This window comes from Piliocolobus tephrosceles, chromosome 11 (genome assembly GCF_002776525.5).
Source record: "Piliocolobus tephrosceles isolate RC106 chromosome 11, ASM277652v3, whole genome shotgun sequence".
Taxonomy (NCBI): Eukaryota; Metazoa; Chordata; class Mammalia; order Primates; family Cercopithecidae; genus Piliocolobus; species Piliocolobus tephrosceles.
The window spans coordinates 108,037,484-108,047,013 of NC_045444.1; the positions used below are offsets into that span (position 1 = coordinate 108,037,484).

The window sequence follows — 9,530 nt, forward strand, 5'->3', positions numbered from 1 at the left end:
TTAGAATTGGCTGACCTCAAAAAATGTTGTCAGAATTAAGCATTACCTAAAAATTGATTTCTTCTTGGAGATGGCATAGAAGACTCACATACAAATGTAATGTTGGCGGTTTTGATCATTTGACAGTAGCTTTGATTGCCCATGACATGTCACTTGTAACTTTATGGAGACACATTTTACTTCAGTGCTTTAAGGACAAAATAGAGGAGGGAGTCATTTGGAAGACCCTCATTGACTATTTGAATTCAGTTCATCTCAGCTCTCACGTTCTCTGCTTCTCATCTCACACACAGTAATTCTCTTAACCTTTATTATGTTCCAGGAGGGAAATGTATGTTTACGTGAGAGTTTCAGTTTCTTCATCTGTAAAATGGGGCTAACAATAGTGACTAACTCAGGATTGTTATAAGAACTGAGACACTCTATATAAAGTCGTAAACAGAGTGCTTGACACAAAATAATTGTTTGCTGTTAATATTTTTGCACCTTAATTTGTGGTTCAATGCGTGAAGTTACAGGTAATTTCAGTAAATCATTAAAAAAATTGAACCATACATTTTTATTATTTAATATAATTGAAAGATTTCTAAAAGAGTCTCACAAGTACTTTTCTACTGAAGAGTACTGTTTCCATTTGTCATTAGTCCTTTTCCTTTGTTCTTTTATTATAAATTGACAATTCATAATTGTATATATTTATGGGATACAAAGTGATGTTATGACTTATGAATACAATGTGGAATAATTAAGTTAATTAACATATCTATCACCTCAAATACTTATCATTTTTTGGGATGAAAACATTTGAAATTTACTCTTGTCATAATTTTGAAATGTACAATACATGATTATTAATTATATTAACCAAGCTATGCAATCAATTTAAAAAAATCACTTATTCCTCCTGTCTAACTGAGATTTTGTATACTTTGTCAAATATTTTCTTTTCTTTTTTTTTTTTTTTTTTGACACAGAGTCTTGCTCTGTTGCCCAGGCTGGAGTGCAGTGGCATGACCTTGGCTCGCTGCAACATCTGGCTCCCAGGTTCAAGCAATTCCCCTGCCTCAACCTCCCGAGTAGCTGGGATCCCAGGCACACAGTACCACACCGGGCTAATTTTTGTATTTTTAGGAGAGATGGGGTTTCACCATGTTGGCCAGGCTGGTCTCAATCTCCTGGCCTCAAGTGATCCACTTGCCTTGGCCTCCCAAAGTGCTGGGATTACAGGCATGAGCCACCATACCTGGCCTCAACATTTTCTTATTCTCCCCAACCCCAGGCTCTGTAACCATCTTGCTACTCTTTGCTTCTATGAGTTTGATTGTTTTAGATTCCACATATAAGTGAAAATATTCAGTATTTGTTTTTCTGTGCCTGGCTTATTTCACTTAGCGTAATGTTCTCCAATTCCATCCACACGCTTGCAAATGACAGAATTTTCTTCTTTTTAAGGGCTGAATAGTATTTCATTCTGAATAGATGCCACATTCTCTTTATCCATTCATCTGTTGATGGACACTTAGGTTGATTCTATAACGTGGGTATTGTGAATAATGTTGCAATGAAGACAGGAGTGCAGACATACTGAGTTCAAACCTTTTGGATAAATACCCAGAAGTGGGATTTCTGGATAACATGGTAATTCTAACTGTAGTTTGTGAGGAACTTCCATACGGTTTTCTATAATGGCTATACTAATTTATATTCCCACCAACAGTGTAAAAAGGTTCCATTGTCTCCACATAGTTATTAGTCTTATCAGAGATGGCTGCACTGTTAGTCCACAGGGAATCATCTCCTTCCCATGCACTGTCTCTTGCAGAGATTAGTTTTTATATTTAGATATTTTATGTTAGATTTTACTTGCTGCAGAATGCATGTGTGTATGTGTGTACATGTCTGCAAGCTGTCTCTTTGCCTGGCTAGCAGCATGAACCACAGATTCTTTTCACATCTTTTCACATCTGAAATTTACACTGAAATACAGACATCAGTCAAAATTGCTCTCTTCCAAACAAAGACAATACAATGTTAATTAACAGAAAGTGTATTATGCTTAAAATATAACAAAGCAGAACATGGAAATCAAACAAGTTAGCTCAAGGTACTACAAAAACATGTTAAATAATGAAAGGAATATCACATTAGAAGGCAAGAGCCCTAGATTCTGTATTGTTTGATGTTGGACAAGTAGATGCATCTCTTTAAGCTTTAAGTTCTAATCTAGATCATCTTGATGGTCCCTTTCAACTCTAATAAAATAACATAATCTTAGCTCTTTCAATTTCCACATATTTTCCTTGGGGAAGAATCAAGTTTCATATTCAATCACTTCAAGGTAACTTTCTGCTATTTATAAAGAAAGCAAAAATCGAACCAGGTCATATACAACTTGATGTTTTTGTATGTAAATCCTTTATTTTCTGTAAAAATTCTATAAGGAGAATAGCTGAATCCTATTTTATATTTTATATAAAAAGTTCTGTTTTACAAAGTTACTTGTCTGAAAACTCAAATTTATTAAAAAACACAAACTACTCTGTGTATTTAACTTTTATTATAATGTTAACCTTTATTATGTTTATGAATGCAAGCTATGGATCCATAGCTCTCACAACTACAGGGTCTTCATAAATAAAGCAAACCACTTAGATCTGCATGTTTCAAATAGTAAGACAATAAGCAAACCAGCAGATGGATGCATTTTTAATTAGTCAACCCATTGCTATCTTTTGGTAAGAATATTCTCTTGCAGGTTGTAACAAAATCCTTCATTGGGTGGAAAAAGAAGTACAATCTCAGAATCACATGTTTTCTAACAGAATTATATATTTCAGTACTTTGATAACCTATTCAGATTTTGTATAGTGATAAATTAAACTAAATGATTGGTGTAAAAACAAATCAAGCAAAATAATTTAAGGTTATTGTAAATTTGAGAGATGAATAAAATTGCCATCAGTATCTAGTTTCTTTTATGTTTTAACTGAGTTAAGTAAGCCAGTATGATCCAATTCAATTCAAGGCTGTTTTTGAAATATTGTGAAAAAAGATTCTACAATATTATGCTTCAATTTTTAATTTGTATTATACTGACAAATAAGTTTGGAAAAGGATGCTCTTTGCTTTGGAAAAACTGCTATAAAACTGAGAAGATAATATTTATCAGAAGAAGCCAGATGCAAAACTGTGAAAGGTTTTCAGAGATTATATTGGGTAGTTCCTAATATTAAATGAGTATCTTTTTCTAAAAAGAAAAAGTATAGTCTCTCAGATTATCTCTTCATATGCACCAAGTAAAGGGAATGGATAAATGAAGTAATTATTTTGATAATCCAGGCACTTAAAACTTTTCTCTGAAATATCCACATGATTGATATGATAATTTTGACTGAATTAGTCAAATTGCTCTTTTACAGTTTGCCTTCTCATTACATGAGTAGATACAATCTAAGTGTGGTTGTAACATTTATAAATGCAGAACACTAAACGCATAGCTTACAGTACCTTTCAAGAGTCAACCAATTGTATATAATCACTTACCTTATGGCAACATAGGTAGTCACAATTTATCATCCTCTTCTTCAAAAGCACATACTTAGGACTTTTCCTCTGGGACCCTGTAGCAGTGCCATAGAAAACATTTCAATGTATGACACTCGACCATTCTAACCACTCAGTTATTGCCAACTACTGTGGCATATATATATTTGAAATATAGGTAACAGTGCAAACCCTGAGCAAATAGTTAAATGAATAATGTTTTCCATGATAATTAGTCCAATTAACAAAATGTGTTAATATCAAAATAGTATATACTTCTGCAGAAGCCACAAAAAAGGCATCAATCCTAAATTGAAAGTTTAACGGGATGTTTCTATAGCAAATCTGATAACAATTTGCTAAAATTTTTATTTAATATGACTACATTTTTTTTTTTTTAGTTGGAAATACAGAGTAGAGGGGAGTAGAGGGAAATACAAAGGCTCCAAATGATCTATTAATATTAGTAAACTCACTGTAAGAAACCGAAAGGGCCTCCTTGAATCTAGTTTCATCATCTCAAAGAAAATTATGTATATAAAACTGGATTTACCTTTTGTCTTCAGAAAATGAAGGAGGAACAGATTTGTTGATTTTGGCTAGAAAGATGAGAAAGATGCTTTAATATTAACATTAAATGAGAGAAGGCAGAAGACCTATATAACTTAATTTTTCTTCTTTTTCACTGAGATGAAGAGATGGACTTTCGAACTGAAAAGAAACAGGAAGGAAAAAAGATTGAAAACTTAAGCAGTCAATAATTGGGTACTGTGTTAGATGCCAGGCTATGGTATTGACTAAAGCAGAAACAATTTCTCCAGGATGAAAGGAAAAAAAGAAAATAAAGAGAAATCTTAAATGATTATAAATCTTTGAGTACAATCCAACTCCCTCTCAAGAAAATAAGGCAACTTACATGTGCAATTGTGGATATGGTTGATAGTCTTTAAAACACATTGAGAATGAAAGAGATATGAAAAAACTGGCGAGTGACAAACGGCATCTTGGTATGTGAAGAGTGAAAAGGCTGGGTTATAGACACTACAAACTGGTAAGATTAATGATTATCTCTGGGAAAACATCCTAACGATCCTAACAGATTATTAAGCAGTTAGCTTGGCAGCATGTAGAGAAGGAAAAGGTAATTATGAGACATAAGAATTGTTTGGTATTTTTTAAATTTTGAGATGGAGTCTCACTCTGTCACCCAGGCTGGAGTGTGGTGGCGTGATCTCAGCTCACTGCAACCTCCATCTCCCTGGTTCAAGTGATTCTCCTGCCTCAGCCTCTAGAGCAGCTGGGATTACAAGCAGGCACCACCATGCTAGGCTAATTTTTGTATTTTTAGTGGAGACGGGGTTTTACAATGTTGGTCAGGCTGGTCTCCAACTCCTGACCTCAAGTTATCTGCCCACCTTGGCCTCCCAAAGTGCTGGAATTACAGGCGTGACCCACGGCGCCTGTCCGGGCATCAGAATTGTTACACTAAATTCAACTCGTACCTTGGTACAAAAATAAAATAAAATAAAAAAAAAACCACCAAAAAATTGGCCCACATAGTAGGCCAATAAAGAGTTGTTAACTGCTATTATTTTCTGGTGGAATAATTTGGTCAGATAACATCATCATCTATCTTGATTTTAGAAAGACAGTTGACAACATCTCTCATATCTTAATGGGTAAGATGATTCTGTCTAGTTCAACACACTTATCAGTGACTAAGAAGACATCAAAAGCATGTTTATCATATCTTTGGTACACAACTGAGAAGAACAGCTAATTCACTGAGCAAGAACCAGACTTAAAATTCTCTTCACGCACTGGAAAAGTAGAATAAAGCCCCAAAGTGAAATTAGTTACTAAGATAAACATAAAGTCCTGGGTTTATATTTTTAGAAGGTCAATTACGTGAGTCCGTGATAAAGAAGCTATGACTTTGTATCAGCTGATGTGAGAAAAGATCTGTTAAGTTTAGCCGATGAAAAGCTCAACGTGTTTCAACAACAGGATGGAGAAGATGGTAAGTCAAATGCAGTTTTAGGTTCACTAAACCAAACCCTAGTGTCCAGATGGAGAGAGGGTATGGTCCACGGCAGCTTTGCAACTGTCGCTGGGGCTCCACTTCCAGAGTCCACATTTTTACAGGACATTGACAAATGACAAAAATCTAGGGGAGGGCCACAAGAAAGGTTGAGCCTCGAGGCCATGTCTTATGAGAAACTGTTGAGGGGAGTGGGTAATGTTTAACAGAGAGAAGCAAAGCTTGGCAGACCATGACGGCAGTTCCCCAGTAAAGGGAGAGTTGTCATCCGGAAGAGGAGCACCCTCACTCGATTTTGTTCCAAGGGCAGAACTAAAAACAGCAGGTAGCTTTTTTAAAAACATTGTTTATGTATTCGTTTTTTGAGACAGGGTCTCACTCTGTTGTCCAAGGTGGTCTTGAACTCCTGGGCTCAAGTGATCCTCTTGTTTTTGGAGTAGCTGAGAGTACAGGCACTTGCCACCACACCCAGCCAGCAGGTAACTTTATAGAAACAGCAGATTTCTTATCAATATAAGGAAAAACTGTCTTAGAATTTGAGGTTTTCTGTATCTGCTATTCTGTCAAGTAGTGGCCCCCAAGTCTGGTTAACCATCTATCAGCACCGTTGTATGAGGGAATTCCTATGTTGATAGGAAAATTGAATTTCATAACCTCTAAGAGTCTTTATGAAATGATGGCTGAAACAAGCAAATTGCAAGGCAATCCAGAAAGAATGAGCTGCGGAGGCTCTGCAGAGGATGACAGCTGTTGAAAATGTCTATGTGGATTAAGATGGGAGTACTGATCAGAGGAGAGATTCAGAAGGGGAATTAATGATCTAGGACAGTGTTGCCTGTAAAAATATTATGTGTAACATATATATAAGCCACATTTATAAGCTTAAACATTTTAGCACCCATATTTAAAAAGTAAAAATAACTAGGAGAAATTAACTTTAATAATACATTTTATTTTATCCCATATATCTGAAATATTCCCATTTTAACAAAGACTTAAAATTAATGAAGTTATTAATGATATATTTTACATTTTTTATATTAAGTCTTTGAGGACCTTTGCTTATATTGCACTTCTAGGACATCTGAATTCAAACTAATCCTATTTTGAGTGCTCAGTAACCACATGTGGTAAGTTGCTACCATATTGGACAGCAAAGATTAGGAAAAAAGTCTCTGAGCATGGCTAGTTAAAATAAAGGGTTATTAGCAAAATCAAGCTGAACTGTGCAGGTTACCAAGAAATTCTGGAGACATGGTCAACATAAAGAGGGTAACTGCGGAATGTTTTCATTTTGGCAGCCGCAAGAGTGATAAGAGCCAGGAATACAGGTGGAGTTTGACCAAACCGAGCAGAGAATCCAATTGAGGCTGAACTGCACCTGCCCCACTCCTGGTTGCTCTGGCAACCAGACTCCCTCCCCATGCTAATGACATTATAATGAGAACATCCACATGCAAATGAATTAAGCAGTAATTACAGACAGATCCTCACTTGTTCTACTAGCTCGGCTTAAGAGGGTGGTGGTTGAGAGAGGAGTTGGGGAGAGTTTGATACCACACAGGGGAGATTGGGAAAGGCAAGAATTTGAGTTACAAAATAAAACGGTTATCTGGAACCTATATAACAGGCAATAAAGTCATGTGGTTACATATGCACATTGTTACATCCATGGCTTTTCTTGCTCTTACCATTACTCACGGGAGAGAGACCACCCAGGAGGAAAAGGGGAAAGAACAGAGAAACAACAACAACTCTACAGGAAAGAAAGGCACAGGTTTTGGGAGAAATGCCATCTTTCTCCCCTCCTTGGTCCTCCCATTTCAGAAGAAATTACTGATGGTTTGCTCTACCTTCTAACCCATCCATGTGGAGCTACATGGAAAACATCGAAACTCTGGACAAAGATAAAAAGTAGAAAGAAAGCTTGTCTTTTATTCTTGATTCTGATTTTTCCTTAATTGCTTTTTGTAGTTTTCCCCAAGTTGATCAGAGCCACGTTGTAATTAACGATGAACAAGTTGAATACTGGACTTCAGAAACTTGATAATCCTGGCCACATGGAGACCTTTACTGATGTGGGAATACTGTGTATACTGAAGTTTTGCATCTTGTAGGAATTTTTAGGTTTCCAGAATCATGCTAGGTCTCTCATTAAATATGTGTGTGTGTGTGTGTGTGTGTGTACACACACACACATTTATATATAATACATAAAGAAAAAATCATTAATGATATGCTCAGAAAATATTCAGACCAAACAATTAGACATGCATTGGGGGTACGTCACTTTGGCTAGCATACCAAAAGATGTGATAACAATATTTACACTATACATCAATATATGGCCTTTACTTTCCATCATTCAAGATGTTGAAGTGGGCCAAGCGCAATAGCTCAAGCCTGTAATCCCAGCACTTTGGGAGGCTGAGGTGGGTGGACCACCTAACGTCAGGAGTTCGGGACCAGCCTGGCCTACATGGTGAAACCCTGTCTCTACTAAAAATACAAAAAAAAGAAAAAAAGAAAAAAAGCTGGGCGTGGTAGCAAGCACCATAATCCTAGCTTTGGGAGGCTGAGGCAGGAGAATTGTTTGAACAGGGGAGGTGGAGGTTGCAGTAAGCCGAGATCATGCCATTACATTCCAGCCCGGGCAACAAGAGTGAAAATCCATCTCAAAAAAAAAAAAAAAGATAGATGTTGAAGCGAGGATGTGGTGGGTCCTCTGGTGTGAAGTTCCGAATTTCTCTGGGTCTTCCAGCAGGAGCTGTGATCAACTATGCTGACAGCACAGGAGACAAAAGTCTGAATATCATCTCCAGGAAGGGGATCAATGGACGGCTGAACAGACTTCCCGCTGCTGATGTGGGTTACATGGTGATGACCACAGTCAAGAAAAGGCAAACCAGAGCTCAGAAAAAAGGTACCTCCAGCAGTGGTCATTTGACAACAGAAGTCATACCGGAGAAAAGATGGCATGTTTCTTTATATTAAAGATAATGCAGGGGTCATAGTAAACAATAAAGGTGAGATGAAAGGTTCTGCCATTACAGGACCAGTAGCAAAGAAGCATGGAGATTTGAGATCCTGGATTGTGTTCAATGCTAGAAACATTGCATGATTCTCCAGGATATTTGTTTTTGCTTTTTTCTTGTTTTTGTTTTGTTTTATTAATAAAAATAAAAATAAACTTTAAGCCAATTAAAAAGTATTTGTTCCCAAAACAAAACAAAAAAACCCCAAAAATATACCGCCTTTAAATGTGCATTCATTAAGGGAATGATAATAGCCTAATTACCTAGCGCTTACTATATTCCAGGGACTATTATAAGTTGCACAGCAACCCTGTGAGATAAGCATTATTGTCAGCCCATTTTACAGATAGGGAAACGAGGCAACTTGCCCAAGTTCCTAAGTGGCAGATCCAAGAACTTAATCCAGTTAGTTTGGTTCCAGAATCCACAGATGTGTATCATGAGATATCCAGGATAGATCCTTCAAAAAGAGAAACCAATCTTTGTTAATGGTTCACTAATCTACTGTTTTGCTATCTAGTAGAACTGCTAATACAGTATTATAAAAATTATTTATTATGACTATTACATTTAGAATAAAAAATGGAACGAGTAGGCCAGTTTGCCTGGAATGGAAGGTTCACTTAGGACATAAGAGGAAGGTGTTGATAAGGGCCTAACTGTCAAGGAGTCCTAACAAGAAAGGCTCTAGAGGATGCCACTGAAAGTTTTTGATGTGAGGAAAACAGTATTGGAGGAAATGTAATTTAACAGTAGAGTGCAAATACAGGAGGGAAAAGAGATGAGCTATTGGGATCAGGTAAACTATATTTTTTACCCAAGTGCATGCATGTAATAATGATAGTAGTAGGGATGAAAATAATCAATGAACAGAAACTTTCAAGGCAAAAACTCAAATGAAACTCTGGATA

At 36.5% G+C, this 9,530-nt stretch overlaps 1 pseudogene; it reads left to right on the plus strand.

Annotated features, from left to right (window-relative positions):
- The first annotated feature begins 8,281 nt into the window (after positions 1 to 8,281).
- Positions 8,282 to 8,705, plus strand: LOC113221637 (annotated as a pseudogene).
- Positions 8,706 to 9,530: the final 825 nt, after the last annotated feature.